Here is a 25820-nt window from a genome sequence, read left to right as displayed (position 1 = left end):
CCACTCAGGGAATGAGTCTTCCTATAAAAACATTATTTAGTGCTCAGAACCAAATGTATCTGAAATCCTAATATTAGTATTATACTTTAGGTATACTATGGGTTAAAAACAAGCCTAGCAGACTTTATTTAGTATGCTGACCTGGGACCATTTATTTCTTCCTTTAGTCATGCCTTTAAAAAGCAATTTCCCTATGGGGAAATATATTCCAAGTTGCAAAAATGTAATTTACACATGGCTTTTTGGATATGCCCTGTTCATTAGGTGTTTCTAGGTATATAACTTTAAGGAAGCGCCATAAAATTAGTGCCTTTCCTCAATACTAATAATATCCTTTGTAATTAAATAAAACTCAAAGGACAGGGCAGTTGCAACTTGTTTTTGGTGCTGATCATGATGATCTGAAAATGAAGAAGTCAGACCTTAGGTCAAAGCTGGGCTGGCTGAGGCATAGAGGAAAATGGAAACTCCTGGTTTGAACATGAAGTCACAGTCATTGTCTGAAGGATAAGTTCTCACTGAGGATCCTGTCACCTCAGTCACCACATCATAGGGTGGCTTCAGTGTTAGAGTTCAAGGGCAAGAGATCCAGGTCCTTGAAATGAACCACTCATATTTTCTGCCTCCCAGAAAAAGCACAAGTTGTGAAAAGAGATCACAACCCTTATTCAAGGTTGATGACAAGTTTCTCCTCCTTAAAATTGGTCTGGGAAAATCTCAGTGGGTACTTCCCAAGGAGACAGCTAATTTACATAAGGCAGTGGTGGTACAGTGGACAGTGGTACCTATGGGGCAGAATACCTGAGTTATAATGCTGGCTTTATTTGTTGCATATAATCTGATCTTGGACAAGTCCTTCAGCCTTTCTGAGCCTGTTTTCACTTCTGTAAAAGGGTGGTAGTAATAATAATAACAACAACAGTACTAATGATACCCAACCTTCCTAATTCACAGGACTGTGGTTATAAGGAACAAATGAGATGAGGTATATGAACATCTTAATTTATCTATATGTACATGGAATATGTAGTGAGAAAAATCCCTAGAAAGGCAGCAAGGAGAGCTTTTTTTTAACCACACGAGGACCTTCTGATGGCAGAAGACACAGGAAGCAACTACAGATGGAATGGTCTTGGATAATGGGAGAGATTTTTCTAGCAACATTTAACCTAGGAGTTCTTCTCTTCCTACTTACAGCCAAGGACTTTCTATCCCTTCCACCTCAGCTGGAGAAGGTGTTCACCCTCACAGGTGTTTGTAGGGGTGGTTCTGCAGAAGGCATTTGCAGAATGGCTTAATGTAAACACTCACATCGACCACATTTCAGCATTTGTGTGGAGTTCTTCAGCAGTCAATGGGAACAAGTTGGGAACAAATTACTTAGAGCAACAGAAATGCAGTTGAGGACTCTGCACCGGAAAAACTGAACAGTAAAGCCAAGCTGCCCTGTCCCTCATGATTGCCCTTTACCCACCCTGGCAGAGATCTGGAGATTTAGTCTCAGGATAAGAACAGAGGGCCTCTGGATGGGGTACTTCAGACATATTTGTGGGTGTGGGTACTATACCATGTCAACACTGTAGCAAAAACAGAGAAATTAGGTGACTGTATGTACACTAAATTCAGAATGAAGGGACCCCTTGCCCTGTTCCTCCTGTCGGTGCCCAGAATACTGGCGCCAGGGTTTATCTCCAGGCAGGGGATTGGAAGGTTCTTCTTTGAGATATTGACCAGCCTGAGAAACTAACATCAAGGTTTTATCCCAAAGGGACCACCCATACAATTCTACAGTGAAGCTCAAAGTCAACAAAGCTCATCATATGCTCAGAGCTTCCAACCAGCTTTTCTTCGCTCCTGGTCATTATGAGTAGGCGGCCAAAAAGTACTAGATTTCTGAGAAAAGTCACCATCATAATAGGTTGAGATGAAAAATGGAAACAAATGATAGCAACTTAGGGAATACAGAAACAGGACAGGGAGAAAAAAGTAGTACAAAAGAACCAATAATTAAAATCCTCAAAAGGAAAGGAGAGGTAAGGAACAAGAGGCTATAAAAGAAGACTCATTCAGAGGACAAAATATGCTTCTGGAATTAAAAACTTAGTAGAAGTAAAGGAAATCACCCCCCAAATACTGTAAAAAAATATAGAAACGAAACAAGAATAAAAATATAAGAAAATTAAAAGATCAGCTTAGGAGATCCACTATCTGAATAATATAAGTTTCCAGAATGAGAGAACAGAGAAAACAAAATTATCAAAAAATAATTTAAGAAAATTTCCCTGCGTTGAAGGATATAAGTTGCCAGACTGAAAGGGATGATTGAATGTACAGCAAAATGGATAAAAACAGACTTACAACAAGGCACATATTGTGATATTTCAGAACATTGGTTAACAAACAGAAGTTTCTACAAGCTTCCAAAGAGAAAATAAATAAACAAATAAATTAAAAAGGCTTGTGAACAAAAATGGCTTTGGACTTTTCAATAGCAACATTGAAGGTAAGAAGATAATAGAATCATGCCTTCAAAATTCTTAAGGAAGATGATTTCCATCCTAGAATTCGAGACCCAAACTATCACTTAAGTTTGAGTCGAAAAACTACATTTTCAGGCACACAAAGTCTTGAGACCTTTATGTCTCATGCATCCTTTTTCAAGAGGCTCATCTCAAGTAGGATGTACGCCATCAAAAATGAAAGAACAAACCAGGAAAGATCTGGGACACAGGAATTAGGAGATCCAGTTAGAGAAGCTGAGAAGGAGTCCCCTGGAGCTTGGCGAAAGAAAATTCCAGAATGAGAGGTGTGTGGGAGTGACCAGCTGGTGCAGTGGACCTCAGGGAGGAGTGGACCGGAGAGTCAGGTTGACGGCTCCACCCCATACACACTGCCATTTGCTTTTCTTTTCAACTTAAGAACAGCCAAGTCTGAGATTCATATTCTCTTCTTAATGTGGCTTGTCTTGACCACATACTAATGAAATGCCTACATGTAGTGCCACTTAGATGTGCTGAGAACATTCATTTCACTGCACAGAATTTTTCTGTTTCCACTTGTTCCTGACAGTCATGCGTTTAGAAGCAGAAAATACTCAATAGTCCGTTTAGATTCTGGATGTCCTGTGCCTGGCCCTGCCCGATGGGAAGGTAAGCTCTGTGTTTCCAAGGACTCATTAACAAGATCTGCCCCTTCCACCTTCACCAGAAGGGGCAGAAGTTAAAGCCAGACTGTGACCCAGCTTTGCTTTTCTTGGGAGCCTTCATCTAAAATAGGCGATATTGTCTGTTCCTTCCAAGGTGCGCTTATACTGAGTTTTGCAAAATGAAATAATATATTGTTTAGGGATACATACAATCATGCTACAATTATTATTTTTTTAATTCAGAAGCATGCTTAACATTAAAGTCAGGATAGTGGTTATTCTTCTGGGAGCAAGGAGGAGAAGGATGCAATTAGGAAGGGACACACCATGGAGCTTAAAATGACTTGTAATATATTGGGTGGGCCAAAAAGTTCGTTTGGGTTCTTCCTCTGATGGAAAAACCCAAACAAACTTTTTGACCCACCCAGTATTTCTTAACCCAAGGTGTGGGTACATTGTTGTTTAATCGTTATTTTAAAGTGTACCTATAATTTGTATACACTCTTCCCTATGTATTATATACAGTGTAATAAAATTTCTGAAATAAAAATGGACTTAAAGTCCAGCAGCTGGGGAATTCCTAGAGTGGCTGCTTGAGTGATGTTGGGCCCCAAAGTGGAAGATCGAAGGTAGGATTATTTTAACTCTGATAGAGAGGAGCAAACTCCCAATTACTTAGGTACTAAATTCTCCTAGGAGGCTTTTTCTTTCTGATTTGCAGGGACCTGTTCTTCAGGGACTGAGTCACTGGAAACATCAAGCAAGATGTGATTACTTCTTTACAGACCGCTGGGCTGTGCTTATGCTCTCTGACTTACTTCAGATACTACTAGGGCGGAAAAGCCCCTAATTATAGTCAGTTACTGACTAATAACCATACTTTGCTCCTGGTTATTTCCCCTAAGAAGAAAATATGTGGTATTCTTGCCTAATGTGTGTGTGTGTGTGTGTGTGTGTGTGTGTGTGTGTGTGTGTGTGTGCGCGCGCGCGCGTGCAAGTGTTTGTGTGTGATGTTGTTTATAATCTCTCCAAAATGTCTTTACATGACCTTTAGCCGTAGGGTGAGCCTTCCGAGGAGCTCTTTAAGTCAGCTCCAGCTGTGTGCACAGCTGTTGGATTGCTTTAGCAGACGCACCCAGGATATGGGTGTGGCTTTGAAGTGCCCACCTTTCAGAGTGTTCATATCACACGGCCTGTAGTGTCAGTAGGAACAGAGCAGGAGGTGGAACCTGACCTATTCCTCTGTCCCATTCAGGACTCTGGATAACAAGGGTCAGAATCCCAATTCACAGATTTAAACACAGATTAAAACATCCAGCCCTCCCCCACCCTGGATTTGGGGTGGGGGAGGGATGGATGGGGAGTTTGGGATTAGCAGATGCAAACTATTATATGTAGAATAGATAAACAACAAGGTCCTGCTGTATAGCAGGGGGAACTACATTCAATATCCTGTAATAAACCAGGATGGAAAAGAATGTGAAGAAGAATATATATATGTATAACTGAATCACTGTGCTGTACACAACAACTGTAATTGTTGTGAAACAATTGCAGTTTCACAACACAAAACTGCAAACTAACACAACACTGCAAATCAACTATACTTCAATAAAATAAATTTTAAAAAACAACACAAAGGGATTTATAGGCTCGGTTTACCACATTGCACAGGAGGAGATTCAGGGACAGCTGGATCCAAATGCTCTAAGAAAATCATGGCATCTGTTTCTATCTCCTTCCTTCTATATTGGCTCCCTTTTCAGACAGGCTTGTCCCCAGTGAGATGGCCTAGAGCAGCGACAGCTTTTATGTCACTTGCTTGGAAAGTCCATTATAAAAACCCCTCTTTCTCAATCATTCCAGCAAAATTGTGGGGCTCTATTGACCCAACTACAGACATGTGACCAACCCTGTGCTCCCCAACAGCATATACAAGCCCACCCCCGTTCCCAGGGAGCGGCTTGACTCCACTACTTGATATGGTCTGAGAGAAAAAAGGTAGTTTTCATTATAGCAGCTATGTGTAGATAGAAACTTCTCTGGACTTAATTTTGAATATCTAATTTTTGAATTTAGTTATGCTTGAAATGATACATCTTAGGACTTAGTTATGAACTGTCTTCTGACCTAGCCATATTTGATGAATTTCCACACTTAACAAAAACTCACTTTAAAAACATAAAGTCTTCCAATTCAGATGAGTCAAGAAAGCCTCTTTTACTAAAGGAATTTCGCAGTAATGGAGTCCTGTATCTTTATATTGAATGGGGGGAAAAACTTCAACATAAGAAATCTTCTTCCAATAGATCTCAGAACATAGTTTAGTCTACTTGGCGCCTTCAGTTCAATTTGTTTAATCAGTTCATGGCTTTGGTTTAGTTCAAAGGTATGTACATTTAGTCTTCTTATTGAAGACTTTTCTCACACAGTACCTGGAAAAAGAAAAGCTAAGGAGTTTGTTCCAAAGTTTCTCCCTTTATTAAAGGGAGACTCACATTTCTTTTTTTTTTAAATTCAAATTGTAAGTTTCTTTGATTTTTTTTTTTTTAATTGAAGTAGAGTTCGTTTACAATGGTGTGTTAGTTTCAGGTGTACAGCAAAGTGATTCAGTTATACATATTTGTATCTGTTCTTTTTCAGAAGCTTTTCCCTTATAGATTATTACAAGATATTGAGTATAGTTTCCTGTGCTATACAGTAGGTCCTTGTTGGTTATCTATTTTATATATAATAGTGTGTATATCTTAATTGTAAACTCTTAATTTATCCCTCCCCCTCCACTTTTCCCCTTTGGTAACCATAAGCTTGTTTCCTCTGTCTGTGAGTCTATTTCTGTTTTGTAAATAAGTTAATTTGTATCATTTTTTTAAGATTCCACATATAAGTGATATCATATGATATTTGTCTTTGTCTGGCTTACTTCACTTAGTATGATAATCTCTAGATCCATCCATGTTGCAGCAAATGGCATTATTTCATTCTTTTTTATGGCTGAGCAATATTCCATTATATACATACCACATCTTTTTAAAAAAAATTTTTATTGGAGTACAGTTGAATTACAATGTTATGTTAGTTTCAGGTGCACAGCAAACTGAATCAATTATACATATACATATATCCACTCTTTTTTAGATTCTTTTCCCATATAGGCCATTACAGAGTATTGAGTAGAATTCCCTGTGCTATAAAGTAGGTCCTTATTATTTATCTATTTTATATGTAGTAGTATACCACATCTTCTTGGTCCATTCATCTGTTTATGGACATTTAGGTTGCTTCCATGTCTTGACTGTTGAAAATAGTGATGCTGTGAACACTGGGGTGCATGTATCTTTTTGAAGCAATTTCCTCCAGATGTATGTCCAGGAGTGGAATTGCAGGATCACATGGTAGAGATACTCACGTTTCTGTCTTCATATTTTGTCTTCTCAGTGAAGGCTTGTGTTACTCTCTTTCACCGTTTAGCGGCAAGATGTACTTTGGGGATGTATGAATTGGTTTCATATCCGTTACTAACTCTGACTTTGTCATGTAGTCACTTTGCCTCTGTGTTCTTCTCTTTCCTCATCCTCCTACATAGGACTGCCTATATAAACTCCTTAAGACAGCGCCTGGCATGTAGTGAACCCTCTATGAGTATTTGCTACCACCATTGTTATTCCATGAGCTCTCAAAGCACATAACCATGGCCCTGTTTTACTTCTGGTTGACATGGAAGCTGGTAGGGCAGAGGGCAGATGCCTGAAGCTAAGCAGCCTATTAAAAGTAGAATAGAAATCGAGGAGAGGAAACCCAAGCGCTTTTCTCTTTAGATAGCTATCAAACCATGCTTCGCTGCAGACTATGGGCTTGGGTATGGCTAGAGATCAAAGGCCCTCTTATGTGCAGTGACATTTGTGAGCACAGGGCTGAGTTATAAAACTCTTGAATGGAAGGTTTTGGCACTTGGAACAGCTTGGGATAGAAAGGCAGGGTTTTTATAGAGGCGATTCACGGAACTGCTTATGCTGGTTGAGAATCCAGACTGTTATGACTCATTTGTCTCTTTATTGCTTTGGACCAAGAACTGTTGTTTCCTTTTAAGTCCCTCTGTAGGAGCTGAGCTACAGCCTAGGGCCAAGTAACTCTTTCAGGAAGACAGTGTGGCTTCAGTGAGTGTGAACAGGAAAATTCCTTTGTTGGGCTCTGGGTCAAGTGGACTGGTCGAGCCGAATAAGGATTTTATTTTTACCAGGGGATAAAATTTCTTTTGGAAACTGGCAGCATCCTTAATGCTTTTTTTAACTTTAGATAGGCTTTCCTTTTGTCTATCTGCCATTTTCATTTTCTGAAAGCACAGGCTAAATTTGCGTGACTAAGTAGAGGATAGAAGAATAACTTTGGAAAGTAGAAATCAGTGTGTCTGGATTGCTACATATGGAACTAGGGATAGCAGAAGGGGTCATTTGGAGTTTTGCATTGCTAGGTCTCCTGGGAAAAACTGGAAAGAGGAATTTTGGACTGATGGTAAGACCCAGTGGTAGGCAGACTTCTAATGTTTTCCACCTCCTGGTACTTGCTCCTTTGTGTAATTTCCTCCTGGGCTAGTCCTCAAGACTATAATATGAGGATATGAGAATATTCTCATAAATGGAATACGACAAGAGTAATGAGTTGTTCCCGTGATTAGGTTACAAAAGACTGTGAGTTCTACCTTGCTAGCACTGTTTCTCTCTCTCTCTTCCTTGCCCTTTCAGCTTGCATGCTCTGATGAAGCCAGATGCTGTGGTGGAGAGGAACACATGACAAGGAAGCAAGGATGGCTTCTGCTCGACATCTTGAAAAGAACTGAGACCCCTGGTCTGATATCTGTGAGGAACTGATAATCCTGCTAACAACCACTGGGTGAGTTTGGGAGTACATCCTGCCCTCGCTAAACCTTGAGTTGATGACTGCAGCTCCAGCTGTCACCTTGATTTCTTGAGGGATGCCCTGGAAGCCAAGGACTCAGCTATGTGGTATCTAGATTCCTGACCCCTCGAAACTGAGATAATAAATGTGTATTCTTTTAATCTGATGAATTTGGGGATAATTTTTATTTCTTTATTTTTAATTAATTTTTTAATGTCTTTATGGGAGTATAATCACTTTACAATGCTGCATTAGTTTCTCCTCTATAACAAAGTGAATCAGCCATATGTATACATATATCCCCGTATCCCCAGGCTTTTTTTAATGCAGCAGTAGATTAGTAATACACCAGTACTGTATTTTAAATTGTGTTTTCTTTTCCTAGTGGTTTGAAATACCACTGCTGTCAAGTTCCAAGTTACCATTTATATGGGGATGGGTCTGTTGTCTGTTTCTACATTTCTTATTCTGTTCTCTTGACTTTATTTTTTTGTTCTTTCTTTTTTTTTTTTTTTTTGGTCTTGGTGCCTCTTCTATTTTCTTCACTTAATGTTATTTCATAGGAATTTGTGAGGAAACTTTAAAGGTTGCCAGAGGTGTCTGGACCATGGAGAATGCAGCTGTAAGAACTGGGGTTTTGAGGGGCTTAGATTCCAAGTGAACTCACTAAGGATAGACCCAAGAGACAGAGACCACTCCAAACATTCTGGATTGGCCCTCTTACTAGGCACGATGAGCAAACTTCATGGCTGGAGTTGTGAGTATGATTGCATGTTCTTGGGAAAAAGCAAAAGGGAAGTTTAGCCTGTCTTAGTCATATTCCGCTACCTAAAAGTTAATCTAAATTATTAAAATTTTCACTATAGTATAGATTATTAAAAATTAGACCATATAATAAAAGTGACAACATCCCTATTTATCAGAGCAGGAAATAAATTTAAAGAAATACAGATATTTCCTTTTTTTCCCTCCTAGAGTAATAGAATGTGAGACCAGAGAAATCTCTGAGATCATCTAGTATAGCTCTCCCACTTTACAAATGGGCAGAGCAACCACATGCAGAGATGCTGAGGACAGTCCCAGTTTATACCAGTTGTTCCAGAATAGCAATGAATAGCACTTCCTTTCACTATCAAAATGTCTTGGTTTGTATAATAAATTATATGATCATCCTATTGAGGAGGAAACTGAGATTTTTAGAAATGAAGGGACTTTCTTCTTTACTTTTAAACTTTTTCATCGATTATAACTGCAAACTGTTGACTATAGATTTCTCCAACCCCTACCCTAGGAAGTACATCCAAATGTAAATATACTTAAAATATTTTTCTCATTAAGTATGATGTAAATTTGAGGTTTCAACTAACAAAACCCCTGGGAAAATAATTGATATTTAATTGGTTTGAAGACACATAATGGGGTGACCAAATGATTGAAGTCCCAGCTAAACTAAACACTAGGGGTTATGTAATTTTCAATAGGTCATACAAATACTGTAGATGGTGTCATGAGGGCTAAACTTCGAGCTCCTTGATTGTTTATTGCTCTTTCTATGTTGTTTTCCTTTACAAGCTGTATGGTAGGTTTTGGCAAAATGCTGGACTGAGCTAGTAGATGCCGCCACCTACTATTGCAAATGCATAGAATAAAGGTAAAGAGCAATTTCTTATCAAGAACAAAAAACAAAACAAAACAAACCCAAACCCAGTTAATTATAAAGGAATAGGTTGATAAATCTAACTTCATTAATTAACATCTTCCAAGTATCAAAGGCACCATTAAAAGAGTGAAAACACAGGTTACAGAAGATAAAAGGCATTGGCCACACCCCTAATTGACAAATGAGTTGTATCCAGAATTCTTATAAATCAGTAAGAAAAAGACAACTCAATAGAAAAAGTTGACAAAAGCATTGAACAGGCACTTCAATAAAGAGGAAGCCAATTTCTCTCTCTCTCTCTCTCTCTCTCTCTCTCTCTCTCTCTCTCTCTCTCTCTCTCTCTCTCTCTCTTTCTCTCTTTCTCCCCTAACTATAGATCTAAGTAAAGGGTTTGAAAATGTTGAGCATACTAGTCTTTTCACTTATTGAAAAATTTCAAAAGAAAACATTGGGAAAAATAAAAATACAGCAAACTCAAAGGAAGAAATAAAAAAGATAACCAGATAGCAGAAATGAAAGGGTAATTCACAAGGGGAGCAATAGGTGTACCAGCCAATGCTACAGTGACTTAGGGATAGACCAGACTTTGATATGGGCCCCAGGAACTTGAGGTTAAGGATTGAACTCTCTTGCAGTGACAGGAAGCATGTGACACAAAGAACTAAACTGAACCTCTTGCATATAACCAGATGGCAGGGAGTGGCTGCTTTCTCCAAAAAAAGGGAACTAGAAAACTCCTCCTGTTATCCAACCCCCCACCAAAAAAAAAGCAGCAAGGGAGCCTATCTGTGCCTGGTATTCTGTGTAGAAAAAAAGTATTCTGTTAAAAGTAAAACCCCATTCCTGTGCCACGTGTAAGTATTGAATCCAAATGTTCTCTAACTTCATTATAGATAGAATGGCCTAAACCAATGAACTCTCTAAAATAGTCAACAGAAACAAATGCAAACTACTCTGAAGGGATACTTTCATAACCTCAGGTGCATGAGATGTTTAGTATTAGCTCACAATAAAAATAACAACTCACATAAGGAAACCATCCACCATGTGGGGTGGTTGTTAGGCACAACATGAGGAAGGATTAACACCCTAAGGGCTTAAAATCATGTACTCATCTGAGAGAGATGATAACATAAGAATCTTTAAAACAATCACATACATTTTAGAAATAGAAATTAAAGTGGAAGAAGGGTAAACTATGAAAAATGGAAAGGTATATATCGAAAATAAGCAAATTAAACTTCTAATTATTAAAAATAGTCAATGGAATTAAAAATCCCTCTGTGGATGGGTGAAATAGTGAACGAAACACAACTGAGAGAAAATTTAGTGAACTGGAAGATTTTCCTGAGGAAGTTACCTAGAATGCCACATAAAAGGATTATGAGATGAAAAAAAATGAAAGAGAGGTTGTGACATGGGACTAGACTGATCATAGAATGAGATGGACCAATGTATGTCCAACTGACGTTCCAGAAGGAGAGGAGAGAAAGGAATTGGGAAAAGCAATATTCAAAAAGATAATGACTGAGAATTTTCCAAAAGAGATGAATGACATGGCTAACTGGATGTGAAAATAAGACCATTTTTTAGTTTCTCCTGAGACCAAAAGATCAAGAACTGTTCAATAGGTCACAAGTATCACCCCGATTTTAAAGGTAGCTTCTTGGTCACAAATGCAGGACATGCTAATAGATTGCAAAACTGATTCTGACAATATGAGCCAATTGCCTCCTTCAGATCTATATTAAAAGTTAAAAATGAAAAGTCTTAGAGAGGGAGTTTTTAGGAGAGAGTCACTGATATGCTATGTTCTTATGACCACTCAAAGAGAAGAAGCAGGAAGATGCTTCCCTCTCATTTTAAACCAAGAGAAAGTGACTTCAATGGTGGTATCTGGAAAGCTTGACATGTGTCTCCTGAAGCTGGAAGATCCTAGGGAAGATTATATCTCATGCCTGAAAAATCCAAAATCAAGAGACCATGGTTGGAGGTGCTCCTGACTTGCAGCAGAGTGACAAGCAGTTGTTACACTCCAGGGACAGAGCTGCACATCCATTGATGGTGGGCAAAGATGCCTGCTTCTTGAGCCATGGAAAGGATGACTTGAATTTAAGTAAATTTATAGTTTTGATATTGTATTGGACTATCCTAAAAGAATACAATTATTAAGTTATTATTTGAGATTCCATGTAGGAAAGGGGAAGGATCTGCAGAGAGAGTTTGAAGAGATTGGAAGAAAGAATAGGGTAGTTTTTTCTTATACATTTTTGGATCTAGCTTAATGAAAACAGTAGTTAAATATGAATCTTCAGATTGTAGAATCATTGCTGAGTCACAATTAAGATAAAAAATCAATTCATGTTTACTGCGTATTTTATTAAGATCACAAAGAGAAAACATTCCCTCTCTTGGAATATCATGTGCTTCCAAATGTGATACTTTGAGCACACATCACCTATGTAATTTTCCAGGCAAGAATGTATAACATGAATCTAGTGAAGAAACGTTAGAAGAACCCCCAAATGAGGAACATCCTATTTACAAATTGGGGAGGGGGATGTAATAAGACTTTCAATGTCATAAAAAATAAGGAAAGTCTATATAAAAAGTCCAGATTCATGGAGGTTAAAGATACAACACAACTAAATGTAATACCTGAGACTAGATTAGACTGTGTACTTTGGGGATAGGGGAGAGGATGCTATAAAGGATATTACTGAGTCAATTGAGAAAATCAGAATAAGAATGAAAGATTAAATAAAAATGTATAATTTTAAACTTACTAAAGTTGAAAACTGTGATGACAGTTATTTAAGAAGATGTCTTTAAGGAAATGTGCATTGAAGTATTTAGGGGTAAAGAGCATGATATGCATAACTTATCCTCAAATGATTCAGAAAAAAAATTATGTGCTGTGTGTGTGAGTGTGTACGTGTGTATGTATGGGTATGGAGAAAGAACAATAAAGCAGATAGAGTAAAAGGTTAATTGTGGATGAAACTAGATAAATGGTATATGAATATTTTTAGTACTATTTTTATTTTGCAAATTTTCTTTAAATTTGATACCATTTCCAAACGCTCAAAGAACAAAAACAAACAAACACGAAGTACCAGGGAGACAAAACAGATTATCTACAAAGGCGAGTACATAAGTGGGGAGCAGAATTCTCATCAGCAAAAGTAGAGGCCAGAGGCAATAGTACTGTATTTTCAAACTGCTAAAGGAATGCAATTTTCAGTCTAGTAATTCTTTTTTTCTTTTTGCCCTCACTGCGAGGCATGTGGGATCTTAATTCCCTGACCAGGAATCAAACCCTTGCCCCCTGTAGTGGAAGAACAGCATCTTAACCACTGGACCACCAGGGAAGTCCCTAGAGCTAGTAATTTTATCCTAGCTAAACTGTCATTCAGGGGTGAGGGTGAAATAAAAAACATTTGAAAAGATAAAAACATTTAGATAATGATTAAAACAATCATTCACAGTTTCTTGCTGGAAGAACTACTAAAAGATGCACTTTAAGAAATAGGGACTTCCCTGGTGGTGCAGTGGTTAAGAATCCGCCTGCCAATGCAGGGGACATGGGTTTGAGCCCCAGTCCAGGAAGATCCCATATGCTGTGGAGCAACTAAGCCCACGTGCCACAACTCCTGAAGCCCGAGCGCCTAGAGCCCAAGCTCCGCAACAATAGAAGCCACTGCAATGAGAAGCCTGCACACTGCAACAAGAGTAGCCCCTGCTCGCCTGCGCGCTGCAACGAAAACCCAATGTACCCCAAAATAAATAAATAAATATTTTAAAAGAGAAGGAAATATAGTGCAGAAGAAAGAAGTAGGATGCAAGGCAATTAGTAAACATGTAAACAAATATAAATAAACTTTGACTAAAAACAAAATTTCAAATGATTATATTTTGTGGTTAAAGATGTGGAAATAAAATTCTAGACAACAATAACAAGGAAGGTGGGAGAGGATAATCCAGAACTAAAATAGTCTAATATCCTAATATTTTCTTTAGGTCAACTATGCATGTTAAAAAATTAAGATAATAAATTGAAAGAAAAGAAATAGAATCTGTAACTCCCTAAATGGTTAAAGGAAACAGAGGAAATAAAGAAAACATGGTTCTCCCCTTCCTCCCCTGCCCTGCAAAAAAAGGGAAGGAAAAGAAAAACATAGATAGAAAAAACACAAAATAAAAATGGTGGAAATAAATTCAAATATATTAGTGACACAGGAAATGTAAACATTCAAACAATAGAAAACCACATAGAAGTTAAAACAGACTAACCAGATCTATATGTATCAACACAAATAAATCTCAGAAACATTGTGCTGTGTAAAAAAAGATTCAAAAGGATATACACAGTATGGGACTACTTTGTAAATTACAAAATGATATAAAACAGTGTTATATATTGTTTATGCATGTAGAAATATATATATATAGTTTATGTATGTAGCAAAATTGTGAATGGAGGAATACCTACCAATTTAGTGATTATCTCAGGAGAAAATGGGAGAGAGGAGGGATTAGAGGGAGAAAAGAGGGTGCTCCTAACTTTATCTGCAATTTTTTTCCTGAAACAATAACATCAACTCTGAAACAGTCATGACAAAAAGTTCATGTGTTACATCTGAGTTGTAGGTATGTGAGTGTCTGTTATATTTATTTCTGGACCTCTCTGTATTTTAAAAGTATGTAAGGAGTGAAAAAATTAAACACTAAACTCTATATTTTGTATTTAATTACATTTCCCCAAGGACACAGAGAAGATACAGTCCTGCTCTCCCAGATGCTGGCTTAGGTAAGGGTGTGGGTTATTCTTTGTTTTCCTCCCCTTCCAGATTCATGCTCTGCCCTGCTGAGTCCCGTGGACTGCATCACCCAGGCTCTCTTACCAGCTGGCTTTCAGTTTCAGCCAGCAAGAGCCAACGTGGGGTGGTGGTGGTGGTGGTGGCAGGGAGATGAATGGTGGAATAAAAAGAGGCCTGGGTGTTTCTTCTCTGATGTCTTCTGGTTTGGGCGTCCTGTGGTTGTAGTTACATGCTCCCATATGTACAGCTCCCACTAGACAGACCTTCCTCCAGAGTTCCTTTCTCACTGGGCTCTTAATAACAGTATTTCCTCCTCTGGTCTCAAGAGGCCTTGGGGGTGGTATCAGCTTCTCACCATTGCTAGGCTCTCGACACCTTGCCAAGCCTTGTGTGTTCCCTTTACCATGAAGGAAACTCTGCGAGTAGTCCCTTTATTAAAGTCTTTGCTTTTTTTTTCTTCAAGTTTATAGAACATCTTTGCTGTAGATGAAAAGATTGATTGGATGATCTTCTCCATGTCTCCAGCCTATCTGCACCAAAACAACCTGTCTTGAGCATGTGTGGTTGACAGCTCGATGGAAAGGGATTGTGGCTGACATACACAGGAAGATCTACTTTCTTAAAATCTCATGTCCCAAAGATCTTATGATTCCTTGAATGGTGTCAACTGTGTTTTATGATTCATTTATTCATCTACTCAATTTATTTTGATTGTGTGCTGCTCTGTACCAGGAACTGTGTCAAGAAATGGGGATACATTGTTGAACAAGAGGGAATCCTATCCTCAAGGAGCTTACAGTAGTCAGGGGAAGATACGCACATTTCTAGTATGAAGAAGTATGATAAATGCTAGGGAAATGGAAGTAGAGAGTGCTATGGGGTACCCAGCAGGGTTATTCAACCCGGTCTTATACCATCAGGGAATGTTTCCCAAAGGAAATAATATCTAATCTGAGACCTGAAGGATAAATACTAGTTAGCCAGATTAAGGAGAACAGCTGGTCAGAGGGAATGGGTTTTAGTTTTAAGGTATTCTAGAAAAACAACTTGGGCTAAGACCAGCAGGGAGTAAAAAGCATTTGGGAAACTGAAAGTAATTTCTTGGGTTGATATATAGATGGCATGGGAGATGGAGCGGGGGAGATGAAGCAGGAGAGGAAAGCAGAGGTCAGATCATGAAAGGCCTTATAAGGAAGGTGAAGTGTATGGGTGTTATTTTGAGGACAATGAGGAACCATTACATCTTTTCATGTAGACGGTGTATAGTAGAACTATGTTTGCATTTTAGAAAGCTTACCCTGAGGATGAACTTGAGATAAGACTAGTACTAGAAGGGGGTTCTCTTAGGAGGTTGCTGCAGTAATTGAGGCCAGAGATGATGAGCTGGACTTGGATGGAGACAGTGGGGATGGAGAGACATGCCATGTCTCTAAGAGGGTTTGAAGCAGGCAACCCAAACCTGGCATCCTGTCACATTCAGACAGTTGCTGTCATGATAGGGCAGCCCTGCAAAATGCAAGATATCATCTCCTTGTTTGATTTCAGCTAACTGTGAACTCCCTGTGGGCAGGGACTATTTTATATTCATCTGTGTGTCTCTAGTACCTGGGAGATGCTCAGGGGAAGAATGTTCTTGAAGAAGTTTTTTTGATACAGTGGTTGCCCTCATGACTTACCAGACCCAGCTTTGTTAGGAAAGGTCAATGGTAATCATGAAATCAAGGTCTGGAGCTATTTCAGCCCGCACATCAGTTCTCTTCTGCCATCTGCTGGGACAAGCATTTCATAACGTACCAAAGCGAGATAACCAATGAAGTGAAGGCTAAAAGCTTCGTGGGGGAAGCAGGGGACAATACCTGGACCACTCCTTTGTGCTGTCCTAGCACTGTGTCCTCCTATGGAACAGTATTGTCACTATTTGTTTATAGCTCCATCTTCCTCACAAGACCGTGAACTTCTTGAGGGGGAAGATTGTCTCTTTTTAATCTTTAATCTGGTGTATTCCATAGAGTGGTCAGTGTCTGTTTTTAGATTTTTAAAATTAATTAAAAATACCTTTAATAATTATATACATTTACAAATTCAAACAACAAATAAAAGGTTTATAAGCCTTAACCCACCCCTCCCCGTCTTGATACTAATCTCCAGAAGGAAACAACTCTCTTTCTTCTTCTTTAAAAAAAATGTTTATTTAGTTTTTGGCTGGACTACGTCTTAGTTGTGGCCATGGACTCAGTAGTTGCAGCGCACAGGCTTAGTTGCCCTGCAGCATGTGGGATCTTAGTTCCCCGACCAGGGCTTGAACTGCTGTCCCCTGCATTGCAAGATGGGTTCCTAACCACTGGACCACTAGGGAAGTCCCTGTTTCAATTTTTAGTTCTCTGAGTGTTAATTTGGTTCTCTAAATAATAGACTTGTACCACTGCACCATCCATCCTATGGAGTATTGTTTCTCGGTTTCTGCTTTGGTAGTACTTAGTTCACCTATATGAGAATTTAGTTCACCTCTACCGCCACCCACCTTTCCTGCCCCCATTTGTTCTAGTCCTTCACCCCCTCCCTATCTCCATGCCCACTGCCATGGGGCTCTGCAGATCCTCCCACCTCTACATCCTCTGACTTTGGGCTCAGCCATGTGGTGTCCTTTGGCTAATGGGATGTTCGCAGACATGATGCAAGCAGGGATTAGAAAAGTGCTTGTGCGGTAGGGTTTGCCCTCAAGTACCTCTGTCAGCACTTCGCTAGCCTGCTGGTCTCAGAAGGATAAAAGATATGGGGCAAAGCTCTCCTAGTTGACTTGTAGACCCACAGAGGGAAGCAAAACCATCTAGCCAGACCCAGATTAGATCAGCTGAACTCTGGCTCACCTGCAAATGAGTAAGTGATAATAAATGATGATTGTATTAAGCCACTGGGTTTTGGGGTAATTTGTGATGCAGCAGTAGCTAACCCCCCCACACTACTATCTATCTTCCCTTCCCCCTCCTCCCCTTCCAGTTATACCATCATTTTTCCCCTCTATTGTTTTCATTTTAACCTTTTTCTTCCATTAATTGCTAATGGTATCACTTTTCTTCCCATATTGTACAAGTATATTCTCACTCCTCTTCCTTTTACCTCTACTCACCACTCCCTGACTCCTGATTTCCATCAGCTACACCTTAGCTTTTAAACTGTGAGGTTTGATTTCATAAAACCTGAGTATGTTATAGAAATTTTGGACACTTGCCACTTTCTAAGTCCATTATGTTCCTCTGGAGTAAAACTGAGAAAAGATTATTTTAGAGCAAGCCCATGATTTACTATGAACTAGTTTGATGTGTTTTCCTTCCTTGCAACCAAATAATCCCAGATTAACATATCCCCAGTCCCATCAAAGCTCAAGGAGGAGGAGGAGGAGAAGGGTTAAGTGTCAGGATGAGATTTCTTTGCATTGGGTTTTGTTGGGCTATTAGAGGAGACAGGAAATAGAATATTTCCTCTGTGACAACTCTTTCTACTGCCATATGAATTTGTGCTAGTAGCAGCTGGCTAGGTCACATCAATTTAATAAAACAACCATACTTTACAAAGCTCTAGCTTAATTAATAAAGATAAATTAAACCAAGTTGGGCATTGTGCCCAGAAAATCAGTAGGACATAGAATAGTAAGAAGAGTATTATTTATTGATATATTTTGCTATCAATTTTTACGAGACTCAATCAGAAATTGGAGGTGAAAAATGCATAGATATTTTTTAAGGTTTGGGCTAGAGATGATGATGTCTGAAACTGAGATTCTCAGTTGGTAGGGATGCTTTCCTTGGATTGGTGGAATCTCTTAGGTCTTTCCTGACCCCTCCACACCTACATGGGTCAGAGAAAGTAATGAGAGACTCCTCCGTTCCCTTTGGAGGGCATCGGTGACGTTCATTTCCCCCATATTCTCCGGAATCATGAAGAGAACCTGGGTTGGGGAGTAGAGTGTTTTAGGTTTGAACAGCCAATTTAGCACATCTTGGCAAGCGTAAACTTGGGCAAGTTCCTTAACTTTTCCAACTTTATGGTTCCTCCAAATAATGAAAATAAGTACACATCTTATATAAGTTTTGCTGTGAGGAGTAGATGAGATGACATTCAAAGAACCTCATATGCCTGAATCACAGAGGATATATAGCAGAAGGCAGCTGCCTTTGTTATCGTTCTTCTTATTCATCAGCTTGAGATGTATCATTTATTTTAATATTTAACATAAGTCATCCATTATCCCATAACGCCTCCAGTGAGAATGTATTTTTTTCTTCTCCTGCTATCCTCTCTCCTCATCTCGCCAGGGATACTCCATGATTCCTGGATAGTATCATCTTTAGCCAGGATTTTTGGTTGTTGTTACCAGTCTTGCCACACAGTGTCACTGTTGAAACAGGCAATCTGGCCACTGGGTGACATCCTCCTGGCCAATGCCCAGCGATCTTAGGGAATGAAGCAGGCACCTCCAGGAAATACAGTGATCTGAGAGCAGCTGCTGTATTCCATTTCGCCCTCCTGGAGAGATCGCCTCTATTTAAGTACTTCTTGTGACGGACAAAAGCTGTTAAGACCTTTGTGTGTGCAGAAGGGACCCTCAAACCTGTACATCCTGTCCATGGCTGGGGCTCAGCCTTGCTGCCTAGGTTAAGTCTCTGATCTTAGAGTGACACATCCAGAAGCTCTATGGTAGACGGCTTCTTGTCACGTGGTCTGCTACTGTCATGCTCAAGTAATTAGCATCTCATCCCTGGCAGTACTGACTTGCAGACTCCTGCTACAAAGAGTCCCTTGTAGGAGAGCTAGCCATGATCAAAGGTGTAAAACTCTTCCCTCTTTGGCTACACCTCTGCCCAGATGAGTTCCTTGGACCTGGCTGTTTCTGCCCACACTCATGTGAAGTGGGCTGGGATAATGAGGCAGACAGGGTTAAAGGAATGCTGAATTAACATCAGTTAACTCCCATCTCTAAAGTGAGATCTCAGGTCTTTAAATGTACTGAGGGTGCTTGTCATGGGAAGGATGTCCATGAAGAGATGCCCAAGACAAATAGTTTAATCTAGAAAACAAGCTGCCAAACTAAATGTATAACATGATCCCATTTTGTCTATTTTTCTTTCACATTTCTTTACTATCTGAATTTATTTTTATAAAGTGTATGCATGATTTTGCACATAGTAAAAAAATAATAAAGATTAAAAAAACCCACACCCTATACTGCTGGCATATTGGTCAGGAACAGAGCCTTCAATTGAAGGAAAAAGTAGGGGGATAATGCAGCATCTCTCTAAGGATTGCTTTTGGAAACATTCGAAAAGTTGTATTATCAAAACTATTTTTAAAATGATGAACACAAAGCAAAATCCATAAGGTGATGTAAAAGCATACTGTAAACTAGGCTTTATTTCCTTAAAATGATTCTAAAACGAGCAAAACAATATTAAGGTCTTACAGTAACCACACCCCAAAAGCAACAGCAGAATCATACAAGAGCAGGTGGTGTTTCTGCCTACTTGTGGCCAAGAAAATTTTCTGTGCCTTCTCCTCCTGTAGGCTTCCTTTTTCTGTTTTCACCTGTGATTAAGTGGTAGGTGGCTATATTCTTCCCACTGGATAATGCCTCCATGATGTCCAGTATCTGGGTAGCATCCATTATTCTGTTAGCGATTAAGAATTGAGGAGATGAGGGAAATTGACATTTAATGTGTACTACTGGGTGTTCAGCACTGGACCAGTGACTTTACTGCTCTCACGATCCAAAGGCCTTGGGTCCAAGAGGGGTTAAGAACAAATCCAAAGGGGCTTACTTTTCCCTCTCTAGTTCGTAGGTTTTTTTGTTTGTTTGTTTGTTTGTTTTGCGGTACGCGGGCCTCTCACTGTTGTGGCCTCTCCTGTTGCGGAGCACAGGCTCCGGACGCACGTGTCCCCTGCATCGGCAGGAGGATGCTCAACCACTGCGCCACCAGGGAAGCCCTAGTTCGTAGTTTTAAATAGACTTCATTTTTTAGAGCAGTTTTGGTTTGCAGCACAACTGAGAGGAAGGTACAGAGATTCCCCATATGCCCCTGGCCACCACAGATGTATAGCTTCCCTATTATCAACATCCCCCATCAGAGTGGTACATTTGTTACAACTGATGAACCTACTTTGACACATCAGAATCACTCAAAGTCCATAGGTTACATTAGGGTTCACTCTTGCTGTTGTACGTTCTATGGGTTTGGACACATGTATAATGACATGTATCTACCATTACAGTATCATACAGAGTAGTTTCTCTGCCCTAAAAATCCTCTGTACTCTGCCTTTCATCCCTTCCCCCACCTCAGCCCCTGACAACCACTGATCTTTTTAATGTCTCCCTAGTTATCTTCTCCAGGATGTCACATAGTTGGAATCATGTGGTATGTATCCTTTTCAGATTGGCTTCTTTCACTTAGTAACATGCATTTAAGTTTCCTCCATGGTTTTCATGGCTGATAGTTTATTTCTTTTAGTGCTGAATTATATTCCATTGTCTGGATGTACCACAGTTTATCTATCTAGTCACCTGCTGAAGGACATCTGGGTTGCTTCCCTGGCAATCATGAATAAAGCTGCTGCTATAAACATCCATGTCCAGGTTTTTGTGTAGACACGTTTTCAACTCCTTTGGATAAGTACCAACGAGTAGATGTTGGCTTTTGGCCCTTGCCTCCTGCATCTGTGCACTTGAGAACTACAAATATGTATACTTCTTTTATTAAAAGGACAAATACAAATTTGTCCGTACATAAAGTCTCCTTTAGCTGCGTATGGTTTCTGTATTACTTTGGGTGATATTAGCTCCTGCAACAGATTAACACTGATTTTCAGTGGATTAACACAATAAAAATATATTTCTGAGTTCCCAGTCCAAACTGGTTGGAAAGCTTCCCATGTGGTTATTCAGGGTCCTGGTTCCTTCCATCTCCACCAGTTGCCCAGAGCTCTTTTCATTCAGCTGATGGCTTGGGGAGAGGGATTGGGTGGAAGTCACATGTGTGTCTGAATCACTTTAACCTGCAGGAGACAACATCACTTCTGCTCTTATCTCCTTGGTAAGAACTAGTCCTGTCTAGAAACTGGGGAATGTAGTGCTTCTTGGACAGACACTTCCCCACAGAAAGTCTGCACTCCAGAGGGGGATCACTCATCTTTCACGGTCACCCAATTCTCTACCACAGGTATACTCACGACTCAGAAAGACATGATTTTGGATTCTGGAAAAATCCAGTATTTAATCTCATCAGCCATTTTCCAACTAGCAATGAATGGCAAAAAAGACAGGTCATTTGGAGTTAACTCAGGGAGGAGGTCGAGATTCAGATCAATCATACTGGAGCTTTGGTCTTGAACTTATGCAAGCCATTGATTGACAGATGTGATATCCCCTGAGCAGAGTGGTCAGAGAGCATACAGAAGCACATGTATCTGTCAGCAAATTCTTTGGATGGGTAAAAATCTTCCATGGATTGCAAAGAGTGTCAAGTGTAATGTGTACTTCTAAAGGTTATTAGTAAAACTAAACACCCCTTTGTGTAAGAAGTAGCTATACCTCTAAAACGCTGCTGCTGGAATTTCTAATGGGTTCAGCCATTTGGAGAATAAAATGGTATCATATCTTAAAGTTGGAAACCGGGCGTCTTATGACGCAGCCATTCCATCAGTACCATTGATAAGGATTTATTTTCCAGTCAATAACCCCAGACAGCTAAATAGCGCAAACAACGGCATATATAAATGACTCCCAGTGGTTTCATTTTTTGACAAGATGACATCTGAAGAGCAAGAAAAAATTGACCAAGTTCTTATGAGAAAGAAATTGATTCTTTTGGAATGCTGCTGTCAGCACGGGAAAATGCACATTGGCAGCAAGTTTCAAAATGATGGAGACCATCATGCAGTTTGCCTCACAGACATTCTCAGAGTGAGTCTATCTGAGAGTCAGAATTTGAACAAGTAGAAATATCTGTGCAAAGAAGAATCAATGAAGTATTATATCAGGTAGTTCTTACAAGTGGGTGGACTAATACATGAGAAGGAATAATAAATTTTACAGTAACATTTTAACTAGTTTTTTTTTTAATTAACAGAAGTATTGATTCAGGGAGAATGGAAACATTATAGGATTTTTCAGTTGTAGGAGAAGTGGAGATTTAGAGATAATTATTTGCTTTGCAGACTGACTATTCAAGTAATATGATAGAAGCATGGGTGATCACCATAGTGGCATACGTAGTAAATTTTCTTTTATATGGTCACTTATCTGAGGACCTCAGCTCTTCAGAAGGATATGCTGGAAATATAAAATATATATAAAATGAAACAGGCCTCTGAGCAAAAAACATGTTACAGGCTTCATGCGCTAAAGTTCACCCATTGTACTCAGAGTGGTTTCCTCACAATATTACTTGAGTTTATCTAATTTAACTTTGTGTTTTTGTCTAGAAAGCTTGGCTGGCTGTTTCCTCCTTTAAACAGCATTGTGAAACACATTAGAGGTGTAGAGGTGTGTGTGTGTGTGTGTGTGTGTGTGTGTGTGTGTGTGTACATGCCTAAAAAGTGGTTCTTAACTGGGGGTGATTTTGCCTCTCCCTCCACCAGGTGACATTAGACAATGTCTGGAGACATTTATTTCAATTGAAGTATAGTTGATTTACAATATTGCATTAGTTCAGGTGTACAGCATAGCGATCCAGTTATTTTTTTTCAGGTTATATTCCATTATAGTTTATTATAAGAGATTGACTCTAATTCCCTGTGCTATACAATAAATCCTTGTTACTTATCTATTTTATGTATAGTAGTTTGTACCTTAAATACCATACTCCTAATTTATCCTCCCCCCTTCCTTTCCCTTTTCATAACTATAAGTTTGTTTTCTATGTCTGTGAGTCTGTTTCTGTTCTGTATATAGATTCATTTATATTATTCTTTAGATTCCACATATAAGTGATATCATATAGTATTTGTCTTTCTCCATCTGACTTACTTCATTGAGAATAATATTCTCTAGGTCCATCCATGTTGCTGCAAATGACAATATTTCATTCTATTTTATGGCTGAGTAATATTCCATTGTATATACCACATCTTTTAAAAAAATTTTTATTGGAGTATAGTTGCTTTACAATGTTGTGTTAGTTTCTACTGTACAGCAAAGAATCAGCTATATGTATACATATATCCCCTCTTTTTTGGATTTCCTTCCCAGTTAGGTCACCACAGAGCATTGAATAGAGCTCCCTGTGCTGTACAGTAGGTTCTCATTAGTTATCTCTTTTATACATAGTATCAATAGTATATATATGTCAATCCCAATCTCCCAATCCATCCCACCTCCCTTTCCTGCTTGGTATCCATACGTTTGTTCCCTACATCAGTGGCTCTATTTCTGATTATAAATAAGATCGTCTACACCAATTTTTTCAGATTCCACATATATGTGTTAATATAGGATATTTGTTATTCTCTTTCTGACTTACTGCACTCTGTATGACAGTCTCTAGGTCCATCCATATTGCTGCAGATGGAATTATTTCATTCTTTTTTTATGGCTGAGTAATATTTCTTTGTATATATGTACCACATCTTCTTACGCCAATTGTTTTTTGATGTCAAGACATGGAAACAACCCGTGTCCAGTTTTTGATTGGACTGCTTTTTTTTTTGATATTGAGTTTTATGAGCTGTTTGTATATTTTGGAGAGATTTTTGATTGTCATGACTGGGGAGGAAAGGAGAGATGTTATTGGCATTGGAAGATAGAGGCCAGGGATGCTGAAAAATATACTAAAATACACAAGACAGCCCCTACCCAAACAAAGAATTATCAAGCACAAAACGTCAGTAGTTCTGCTCTAGAAACAGGCAGAAGAACATCAGAATGATGTGTGTGGCAGCTTACAACCTAACAGTGAGGTAGGAGGCAGAAAAATGATAAAAACAGACACAATGAGTTTCAAAAAATTAAATATACAAAAGCATGTCAGGGTGACATGGTTTAGCATGGAGGCAAAGAACTCTATGCATGTCAATAATCACTGAGGCTATCTCTGTATCAGAGCACTGAGCTGTAATGGCTGTTCAAATAATGTTAATATATTCAGTTTAATAAAATAGGTGGGAGATCTTTATTACCTGCAGCTAAGTGGGAATGCAGATGGCAGAGACTGACATCAGTGATAAACAGATACTTCTGAACAATGCCTGGAGCTAAGGGTCTGCTACCCTTAGTTCTTTATGTGGGAGAGGACATGCACCCAGACATCCCAGTCCTGTCACTGTGTGACCTTGGACAAATTTTAAATCTTCTGGCTCTCTGTACGGGATTATCAGATCTATCATGCTCAGTGCTATGAAGATTAAATAAAAATATTTGTAAAGAGCCTGAGGCATAGAAGGCACTTAATGCATGATAGTTTTTATTACTATAGCAATGATAAAGAAATCATTCATTTATATTAATAAGTAAATACTATCTATTTGTATTTATGATGTATTTATATAACAACAAATAATACATGATGAATGTATAATAGTTTTAATAGATAACCTGATGTTTTGAGGTCTAGACATTTCGATATCTTGGCATTGCCAGCATCTGCACATGGTAATAAATCACTTCTATCAGAAAAAACACACATCAGTGAGGCAGTCATACAGCCAAGACATGGTTAAGGGCATCAGTGGCTCGCTCTCTCTCCTTTAACTCTTGGACCTCTTATAGCTTCATCTTCAGACAGAACTAGGTTAGTATCTTGGCTTTGGGGCTTACTAACTGTGGCCTTGTTACCTTGCTTAAACAACTGTGGCTTGTAGAGAAGCAAGTTACTCTATCTCTTTAAGCCTCAGCTTCTTCACTTGTAAAATGGGATAGTAATAATTCCTATTTCTCAGGGTAATTGTTTAACAAACATTATTAAATAAAAATTAAATGCATGCATTCAATACATATTAAAAATATTATTGGATAAAATCATGTCCATGAAATACTTACCTCAGGGTTGGCATATAATAAGAACTCTATGAATATTGACTGCTCTTTTCATTATTAATTATTATTACCACCCTTGGGATGGTTTTGGATGAAGATCTTATTATCACCCTGATAATCCTGGTCTTAAGTTGGCACTGCTCTCAAGGGTAATTCATCTATTGGATTTCTAGTAGTTTTATGTTAACTTTTGAAAGTTGAAAAAATAAATTCAACTTTGAAATTCCTTTTCAATAAGGAATAAGCAACTTCTTCTTTTTTGAAAAAAAGTTCAAA

The sequence above is a fragment of the Kogia breviceps genome, chromosome 3 (genome assembly GCF_026419965.1).
Source record: "Kogia breviceps isolate mKogBre1 chromosome 3, mKogBre1 haplotype 1, whole genome shotgun sequence".
NCBI lineage: Eukaryota > Metazoa > Chordata > Mammalia > Artiodactyla > Physeteridae > Kogia > Kogia breviceps.
This window is presented reverse-complemented; position numbering follows the sequence as displayed.